Source organism: Octopus sinensis, linkage group LG1 (assembly GCF_006345805.1).
Source record: "Octopus sinensis linkage group LG1, ASM634580v1, whole genome shotgun sequence".
NCBI lineage: Eukaryota > Metazoa > Mollusca > Cephalopoda > Octopoda > Octopodidae > Octopus > Octopus sinensis.
In genome coordinates, this window is record NC_042997.1 from 201,659,861 (window position 1) to 201,669,860 (window position 10,000).

At 36.0% G+C, this 10,000-nt stretch overlaps 1 long non-coding RNA gene across 1 annotated transcript in view; it reads left to right on the top strand.

Moving 5' to 3' along the window:
• Positions 1 to 827: 827 nt before the first annotated feature.
• Positions 828 to 10,000, top strand: part of LOC118766514 — a 19,704-nt gene continuing 10,531 nt past the window's right edge. Inside the window, exon 1 of the long non-coding RNA XR_005002451.1 lies at positions 828 to 976. This is a non-coding gene — a long non-coding RNA (uncharacterized LOC118766514). The remainder of the gene's footprint in view (positions 977 to 10,000) is intronic.

A 10,000-nucleotide genomic window follows, 5' to 3' on the forward strand; every position in this document is an offset into this window, starting at 1 on the left:
CCGAAATATCATAGAAGCATTAAATAATATATGTCGGATGATACAATATCTTGCCTTCGTTTTTATTTATTGGTATCAACTTACATACTCTACTAGCTTCTCACTTGCATGCAATAGTATCAATATTTTGCATACATATAACACTGGGGAAAATGGTATTAAAATGCAGCTGGAGTAATCTTTATTTGTTCAAACACAAAAATTATTGACATCATTGGAAACACACTAAACAGCGATGATTAAAATATAGACATGTACAATTATATTTAACACGCTCATGTTCAACCAAACACGGAAAGATGTTCGCTACAGACATTGTCTCTGGAGAGTAATTTATATTATTCTGGTAGAGTAATTTTATAAACAATATGCGTGAAATCCACACCACTAGGTTGTGAATGACGTCACTGAACCATAGCACACTTATTTCTGCGTCGTTACGCTTCATCACAGACACCGAACCCGTCATTCATAACCGACTAAGAACTGCCTTTCTTACATTTAAACAGAAAATAGTAAATTTACAGATGTGAGCAAAGCTTTGTCTGAAAAGAGACTTTCTCTTCTGAGTGCCGTGAAAGCCTTTCGATGCTTGAGTGAATGTGTCCATGTTAAACATAACTGCACACAACTATATTTCTTCAGTGAAGATCCGTAGCTTAGTGGCTTAGTGGCTAGGATATTAGGCTCACGACCGTGTGGTCGTGAGTTCGTTTCTTGGCGGCGCATTGTGTCGTTGAGCAAGACACTTTATTTCACGTTGCTCCACTCCTCTCAGCTGGCAAAAATTATTTGTTCCTGTATTTCAAAGAGTCATCCCTGTCACGCTCTGTGTCACGCTGAATCTCCCTGAGAACTACGTAAAGTGTTCGTGTGTCTGTGGAGTGCTCAGCCACTTACATGTTAATTTCACGAGCAGGCTGTTTCGTTGATCAGATCAACTGCAACCCGCATCGTAGTAAGCGACGGAATGCCAGTTAGTTACATTTCAAGACCGTTTCCTTCACGAATTTTGGGTGTTTTGAATCCATGATAACAATAAAAAGAATAGTTACCTTAATGCAAATAAAAGGACTCTAGCTACATTAATACCATTTGTTCGTTAATGGCTTAATCCAGGAAGCGAATAGCTTATTGATGACTAGTGTGCATATAATGAATCGGTTGTATTTAATTATCAATATATTAAAGTTAATCATTCTCGTGACTTCATTGACCTTGTTACGTCTACTAAAACTGTTGAAGCATTCTGGCAAAGGATTAAAAAGTCATTAAAAAGAATCAGTGATAGCTAGGGTGAATTAAACATAGATGAAAGCCTGTCTCTGATCCTACTCGTTACAGTAGACATTCTGTTGGTTTGACTTCTCCCTGGTAACACCATTATGTAACTAATATATTTCTAAATCAATATAACTGAGAGATAGCCTTTATAATAAATTTATTAGCGTATTGATTGATTTGTGTTCACCTAATTCCAGTTATGACCATCACACCGTTTGTGAATATAGGTGCGGGCGTGGCTGTGAGGTAAGAAGCTTGCTTCCCAACCGTGTGGCTTCGAGTTCAGTCCCATTGCGTGACAACTCGGGCAAGTGTATTTATTCTTACTATATCCTCGAACCGATCAAAGATCTCTGAGCGCATTTTGTAGACGGAAACTGAAAGAAGCCCATCATATGTTTGTGTTTGTTTGTTTGTGTTTGTAACTGTATTTGTCCCCCATCACCGCTTGGCAACCGATGTTGGTGTATTTATGTCCCCGTAACCTAGCGGTTCCGCAAAAGCGACCGATAGAACAAGTACTTGTCTTAAAAGGAAAAATAAGCACCGGGTTCAATTCACCTTCAAGGTGCTGCCCCAACATGGCCGCGGCCTAATGACCAAAATAACTAAACGATAAAAGATAGTATACCTTCACCTTCATCATATAATGTCTTTTTCATTTTTTTAAGACAGTCAGATGTGATTTGAGTGGGAATTAGTTGCTATTTCTAGCTGATCCGCCGCTGGTGTAGAGGCTTCTTCGTTGCTTATCGCATATTACTGATAAATTTATCCCACAGGATTCACATATTGTAATTACGTTTAACAAACTTTGACTTGCATTTTGACTTCATACTTCCTGTTTACTCACTGAAGACTGGCCAGTGGTCAAACAGCAACAACAGTAGAAGCAGCAGCAACAGCAGTAGAAGCAGCAGCAGCCGTCCAAGAATTTGGACCTGGAGCTCTCCATTTCCAGCGACTTCGAGGGCCACCTCCCAGTGGTGTCGGGCATCAACGAAGAGCCCTCGACTACAACAAGACGGCCAAAGTTTTTTTTTTCCAAGGTCTGGAGTGTCCCGCCCCTAAGCCCTAGACCATCACCTAATCACCCTTACCCGTCTTGTTGCTTAACAACAACAACATCAACAACAACAGCAGCAGCAACAACAACAGCCTCTAATTAGAATTTTTCAATATTCTTTTATTCTTTCAATCTTTTACTTGTTTCAGTCATTTGACTGCGGCCATGCTGGTTAGATATTCTGTTCTTTATGTAATTTTCAATGGAGCCTATATTGTAGTGATTTCGTCCCTCAGATTCTGCCTCACATCTATATATTAAACTTTGTTGTTTGCAAAACATTTTTGCAATTTTCCTTTTCAGTTTCCCTTTTAATAATGTTGTGCGTATTTTTCCCGTGTATAGAGTTATTTCCATTTTGTTTATCTCTAATGTTTTGATTCCTAACCATAGGTTTTTTTGGGGTACTCTGTTTTAATCTTAATCTTGTCTTAATCTTGGTATTTATCTGTCTTAATCTTGTCTTATCTGTCTTAATCTGTCTTATCTGTCTTAATCTTGGTATTTACACTCATTTTGTGTTCATTGCTTCCGCTATAAGTATTCTCATATATTTCTGAGCTATTGCTAATGTTATTACTTTTATTGTTATCATTATGTGTTATTTTTGTTATCCTTTTACTGGTTTGCGAGTATTTATTTTTCTTATTCACATGGGAGATATTATGGGTTACCTTCCTTCTTTCACTTCTTGTGTTTTCCGTATTCTCGTTATGATCAGCATTATTATGGTCAGCAAGCAGGCTATCTGGGTGGTTCTTACCTCTATTATCACAGGAATCATTCAATTTTTTATCATTCAGTGCAGATATAACTTATGCTATGTTTTTTGAAAGGTAGACGCCTACTTTTAGATAACAAGCGTTTAATATCTTGTGTTATTTATTCTCCCCCGTAAAATGTCTGGAGACAGCTTTATAGAACAGCTTTACTAAATTGGTTTCAATTTTTTTCGCAAATGGAATTATTAGCCAAATGTGTCAATTTTCGCCCAGAAGAATTATCTACCATCGTTCTTTCATAATGCAATTTTAATTGTAATTTGAATGAAGATTGATATGGAAACGATCGTAGGCTTATATAATTGACAAAATGTAAATAAATTGATTATGCTCTGTTCAGACTCTCCATTCTCTTTATGATATATTAATACACATACACACACACACACACACACACACACACACACACACACACACACACACACACACACATCAAGATTAGAGTAATAATGAAAAGCAAATCGTTTGGTATCTCTTGAAAAATACACTTAATTTAGATAGATTATATAGACATACGGAGTCTCTTACAGCCGTTTCAAGAATTGCCAAGTGTGTGGATCACCATATTGAGTATGTATTTCATAGATTGGGTATTTCCCTTATCAGAGAGTGAGAAATCAAACTGGAACTGCAATCTGCCACTATTATTCGCCTTGGATTATCATCGAACATTCTCATTTGAAACTGCTTATGGATATCACCTATAACTGTGTATTTCATTCGATCACGGATTACCCAACGAATTCTTATTTTACTCTCATCCTTTCCCTGTTCTTCACAAATTGGAATACACTAATATCCTGAGATTGGGGATTTTCCCTCGTTTTTTCATCTCTGATTTCTCTTTCACACACTCTCTCTCTCTCTCATTACGATATACTCAGCCTATGGAATTCTGACTCAATATGATGATATATGTTTGGCTATTCTAGAAACAGCTGTAAGAAACTTTTTATGTCTATTCTCTAAATTAAATATCTTTTTTAAGTGAGGAAAAACGGTTTGCCATTTCATTATCGCTTTTAATCTTTATCTACCTGCTCAAGGAAAAGCCACATATAGCCGCTTCTGATAGGCAGTCTCAACATCACACATTGAAGTGCATTTCAAACCTGAGTTTTAGTGCTAAACCAAACAGAGCACATATAGTACATGACTCTAAGTCAGTTCACAAAAACACTCTACATATTCTGTATGTAAGTAAGTATGTATGTATGAATATATATATACATATATATATGCTTGTGTGTGTCTATGTGTCTAAGTGTATCCGTGTGTGTTCTGTATGTATGTGAGTGCGTGTGTACACACACACACACACACACCACACACACACACACAACACACACACACACATCAAGATTAGAGTAATAATGAAAAGCAAATCGTTTGGTATCTCTTGAAAAATACACTTAATTTAGATAGAGAATATAGACATACGGAGTCTCTTACAGCCGTTTCAAGAATTGCCAAGTGTGTGGATCACCATATTGAGTATGTATTTCATAGATTGGGTATTTCCCTTATCAGAGAGTGAGAAATCAAACTGGAACTGCAATCTGCCACTATTATTCGCCTTGGATTATCATCGAACATTCTCATTTGAAACTGCTTATGGATATCACCTATAACTGTGTATTTCATTCGATCACGGATTACCCAACGAATTCTTATTTTACTCTCATCCTTTCCCTGCTCTTCACAAATTGGAATACACTAATATCCTGAGATTGGGGATTTTCCCTCGTTTTTTCATCTCTGATTTCTCTTTCACACACTCTCTCTCTCTCTCATTACGATATACTCAGCCTATGGAATTCTGACTCAATATGATGATATATGTTTGGCTATTCTAGAAACAGCTGTAAGAAACTTTTTATGTCTATTCTCTAAATTAAATATCTTTTTTAAGTGAGGAAAAACGGTTTGCCATTTCATTATCGCTTTTAATCTTTATCTACCTGCTCAAGGAAAAGCCACATATAGCCGCTTCTGATAGGCAGTCTCAACATCACACATTGAAGTGCATTTCAAACCTGAGTTTTAGTGCTAAACCAAACAGAGCACATATAGTACATGACTCTAAGTCAGTTCACAAAAACACTCTACATATTCTGTATGTAAGTAAGTATGTATGTATGAATATATATATACATATATATATGCTTGTGTGTGTCTATGTGTCTAAGTGTATCCGTGTGTGTTCTGTATGTATGTGAGTGCGTGTGTACACACACACACACATATATCACCTTCACCCTTAGATTCTTACACCTTTTAATTCCCTGCGAGGAGGTCGATTCTTTGTCCTTGATTGTGAATCATACTTTATTCGTCCGTCACTCTTACACCTCTCTTCATTCTCCTTCCCCACACTTTTCCTTTTATGTTTTTTTACTTTTAATTTTCCACCTCAACTTTCTCCGAGCGTCAAATTAATATATTTACTGTGAATATCCGTCTGACTTTTCTTGTTCTGCTTTTGTTCTTGATGTTGCCGTCCGTCAACCTTTTGCCCATACATACATACATACATACATACATACATACATACATACATACATACATACATACATACATACATACATACATACATACATACATACATACATACATACATATATATATAGCGTGTATATATATAGTGCATATTTATATATGTAGTGAAGGCGCGTGGCTTAGTGGTTAGAGCATTCGGCTTACGACCTTATGGTCATGAATTCAATTTCATTTCCGGTGGTGACGCATTGTGTCCTTGAGCAAGACCCTTTAATCTACGTTGCTCCAGTCCACTCAGCTGGCAAAAATGAGTTGTACCTGTATTTTAAAGGGCCGGCCTTGTCACACTTTGTGTCACGCTAAAACTCCCTGAGAAATACGTTAAGGGTACACGTGTATGTGTAGTGCTCAGCCACTTGCACCTTAATTTCACGAGCAGGCTGTTCCGTTGATTGTATCAGCTGGGACCATCGTCGTTGTAACCGACGGAGTGCCCCTATATATATATATATATATATATATATAGGGTGTTCAAAAAGTCTCTCCGCAGTGAATTCTTTTCTCTAAGATGTATTTCAAAATATGTGTAGAAGAATTCACTTATATATTGAAAATGAATGACAACACTTTTAAAGTTTTTTAAAATCTTGTAAAGTCTGATATATTCTTTTGTAGTCTTATACCATCTTATAAATATTTATTTTGCAATAAAATACTTACTGCGGAGAGACTTTTTGAACACCTTGTAAGTGTGTGTGTGTGTGTGTGCTTCGTACTTTTTTGTTGTACGCGTTTCAAGATGTCTTGTGCCCACATATGCATATATATATACGTATAGATGTATATACATATACGTATGTATATATGCATATATATATATTTATATATATAAAACTGAGAATGTGTGTCTGTCTGTCTGTATGTTTCCCTAAAACTTGAGAACTACACAACCAATTTCATTCAAATTTTACACATGCCTTACTTAGGGTCCATGTAGTTTCATGGGCAAAAAAGATGTTCAACTTCTAGCCTAGAGCGAACCGATAGCAATATCATATCTTCTCCTCTATTTCAGTATTACGTGTTAAAAGTGAAACAAAAACGTTTCTCTATTTTATGTCAGATACTTTCACTTTAACAATAAAAATAATAATAACAATTGAATTATATGTAGTAAGTAATAATTAAAATCAAACTAAAGTATATATATCGTAACATAACAAAAGTAAAAATAGCAATTTGGTGTAAAATTGCATCAATGACTTGAACTTGAATAAGTGGTTTCACATGAATGGGAATAAATTAAAAATAAAATTAGCGTGCAGAAATGGAGTAGTCCAGATGGATAATAAAAAATTAAATTAAAGAAAAGACTATTGTCTATAAAGTATACAATGTAGAGAAAAAAGATTTGAACACATGGAGGAAAGCACCTTCGAAAGTGTCTTGGTGCAAAAATGAAAGTTATCTAATCAGAGGCGGTAAATTCGCCACAATAGAAGCAAGGTTCGAGTCAACGGAGCGTGCAAGAGAGTACTCGACTCGAACTTGCAAAGTGGAAATATTTTATTTTTACCCTTATATCTGGGACGCAGGACGTCCCGGAAAAAAATTTTTAATGCCCCCCACCCCCACCCCCACCCGAAGTAGAAGTAGGCTGGATTGTAGCCACACTTCTATACTAGAGGGAGAACAAGATACAATTCATCGAAATTACAAGAGACGAGCTAACAATTCCAGTCTGTTATATATTTTGAGTATTGTTATCACTAGCGATATCAAAATATAACTTTGTATTTTGTATTTTATGTGTAGATGTATATATATAGATGTACATGTAATATGTACACATATATATACACATATATACATGCACTAGCACTATGACCCGGCAACGACGGGTCTTTAATGCTAGTATATGTATATATAAAACTGAGAATGTGTGTCTGTCTGTCTGTCTGTGTGAATCCCTAAAACGTGAGAACTACTCAACCAATTTCATTCAAATTTTACACATGCCTTACTTAGGGTCCAGGGAGTGTCATGGGCAAATTTTGTTTTAACTTTGTGCCTAGGGCGAGCCCACAGCAATATATCTTCTCCACTATGAATCCCTAAAACTTGAGAACTACACAACCAATTTCATTCGAATTTTACACATGCCTTACTTAGGGTCCATGTAGTGCGATGGACAAAAAACTTCTAACTTCTTGCCTAGAGCGAACCCATAGCAATATCATATCTTCTCCACTATTTCAGTATTACGTGTTAAAAGTGAAACAAAAACATCTCTCTATTGTAATGTCAGATACTTTCACTTTAATACTGAAACTATTAAAGTCAAACTATTATATAAGAGGGATGAACCATTAACAGTGGACATCGATTTTGCTAGAAGAAGATCCGCTATGGTCTTGAATGCTACACCCCTGGTTTTCAATTCATATCAATCAAATTAATATTCAATTTCTCACCCTTATTATTTTAAATTTAAATTTAAACCCAGAACCATGTGTTTTGGAACGAAGTTTGTTACCACACAGCCACACCTGCACCTATGTATGTGTGTGTGTGTATAGCTGTATATATATACATTTCTTTCTATACATAAAGATGTATATGTATACATGTATATGAGTAGATGTGTACATATATATACACCCATACACACATACACACACACATGTGCAGGTGTAGCTGTGTGGTAACAAACTTCGTTGCAAAACACATGGTCCTCAGTTCAGTCCCTCTGTGTGGTGACTTGGCATGTGTCTTCTGTTATAGCCCCAGACCAACCAAAGCCTTGTCAATGGATTTTGTAGACAGAAACTGAAAGAAATCAATCGTATATATATGTATATATGTAAGCCTGTGTGTGTGTCTTTGTGTTTCTCCCAAATCACTGCCCCACAACTGGTGTTCGTTTATTTACATCCCCATAACTTACTGGTTTACAAGAAGAAACTTATCAAAATAAAAAAACACTACGCAGTATCTCATATTTTTTGTTTGACCGCACAATTTATCTTTGTGTGTGTGTGTGTGTACATATATATATAATGCACACACACGCGCGCGCGCACACGTACACACACACACACACACACACCACACACACATATATATATATATATATATATATATACACATGTATGCATATGTGTACATTCATATTTATTATATCAAAGACAATGTCTTTATGTGTTCGTGTATTACTTATACATTCGAAAATTGCTGCACCGATCATAATGAAATTTGGAACACAAAATCCAAGCCAAGGGAGAAGGGTAATGCTGTGTGTTTCATACCTCATGGACCAAAATTACTGAATAGAATCCTTATGATATTTGAAACTTAGATTCAATGCATAAGGGCTGGTATAATGCAATATGTTTGGTTTGAATTTCAGATGGCTTAAGGGGGGCAGAACCCCCAAGGAAGTTCATAAATTTTCGATGTTGATGAAATTTCAACCATGGGTAATTGACACACATTAAGAAGTATTCTCAAAGTTTCCACTTCACATGAGGATTCTAAGACACCCAAATGGGGGCCTTCACTCCCAAATTTTAGTCATTTCTTTTATGATCCAAAACTAAGTCAAAAGTACTGAATGGATCTTTACGAAATTTGGAAATTATATTCTATGCATAAGGGCCACAACCCCCATGACAATACATATATTTTTGCTGTTGAGGAAATTTTAACCATAGATATTAGATACAAATAAATTAATATATATAAAATTTCATCTTGTTACAAGTTATAAAGAACCCACCATGGAGACTTAACACCCACAATTTCGTCATTTTATCTAAGCAAAGACGAATAGTTGTACTCTTGGAAGCTGTGGGGTCATCCGAGCATAGAAGATGTGCATTATTTGTAATTCAATGGCACGACAGTTTGCTTTGACATACAATTAGATTGTGATTTCTGCAATGTGCTGCATAAATTGTCAAGTAAATGAGAGGCATCTTTGCCTCCACTGATTCAGTTGCAAAGTGTTGAGTAAAGTTATTTGATTGCAGATCTACTTTCAGTATTTTATTATCACTGGATCACACATAGTCTCCAGATGGTAACATTGATTTCAAGGCCTTCCCAGATGAGTGACTGGTTATTCAAAAACATTTATAGATTGTAAATTTATTCTGTCCAGTTACATATCAGTATAGTGGTCATTTGCAAACGCCAACTTTCATTTCTCCTTAGCCTTCACGTCAGACAGTTAATGTTTATTTCAGTTGGGTAACGCCCTTCCAATTGCTATAAATTCGTAATGCATCTTACTGCTGTGCCTGTCACCTGGATGGTGAGGAATCCTACATTGGGAGTGCTAACGACTAGGGTACTGTAGCTGACTGCT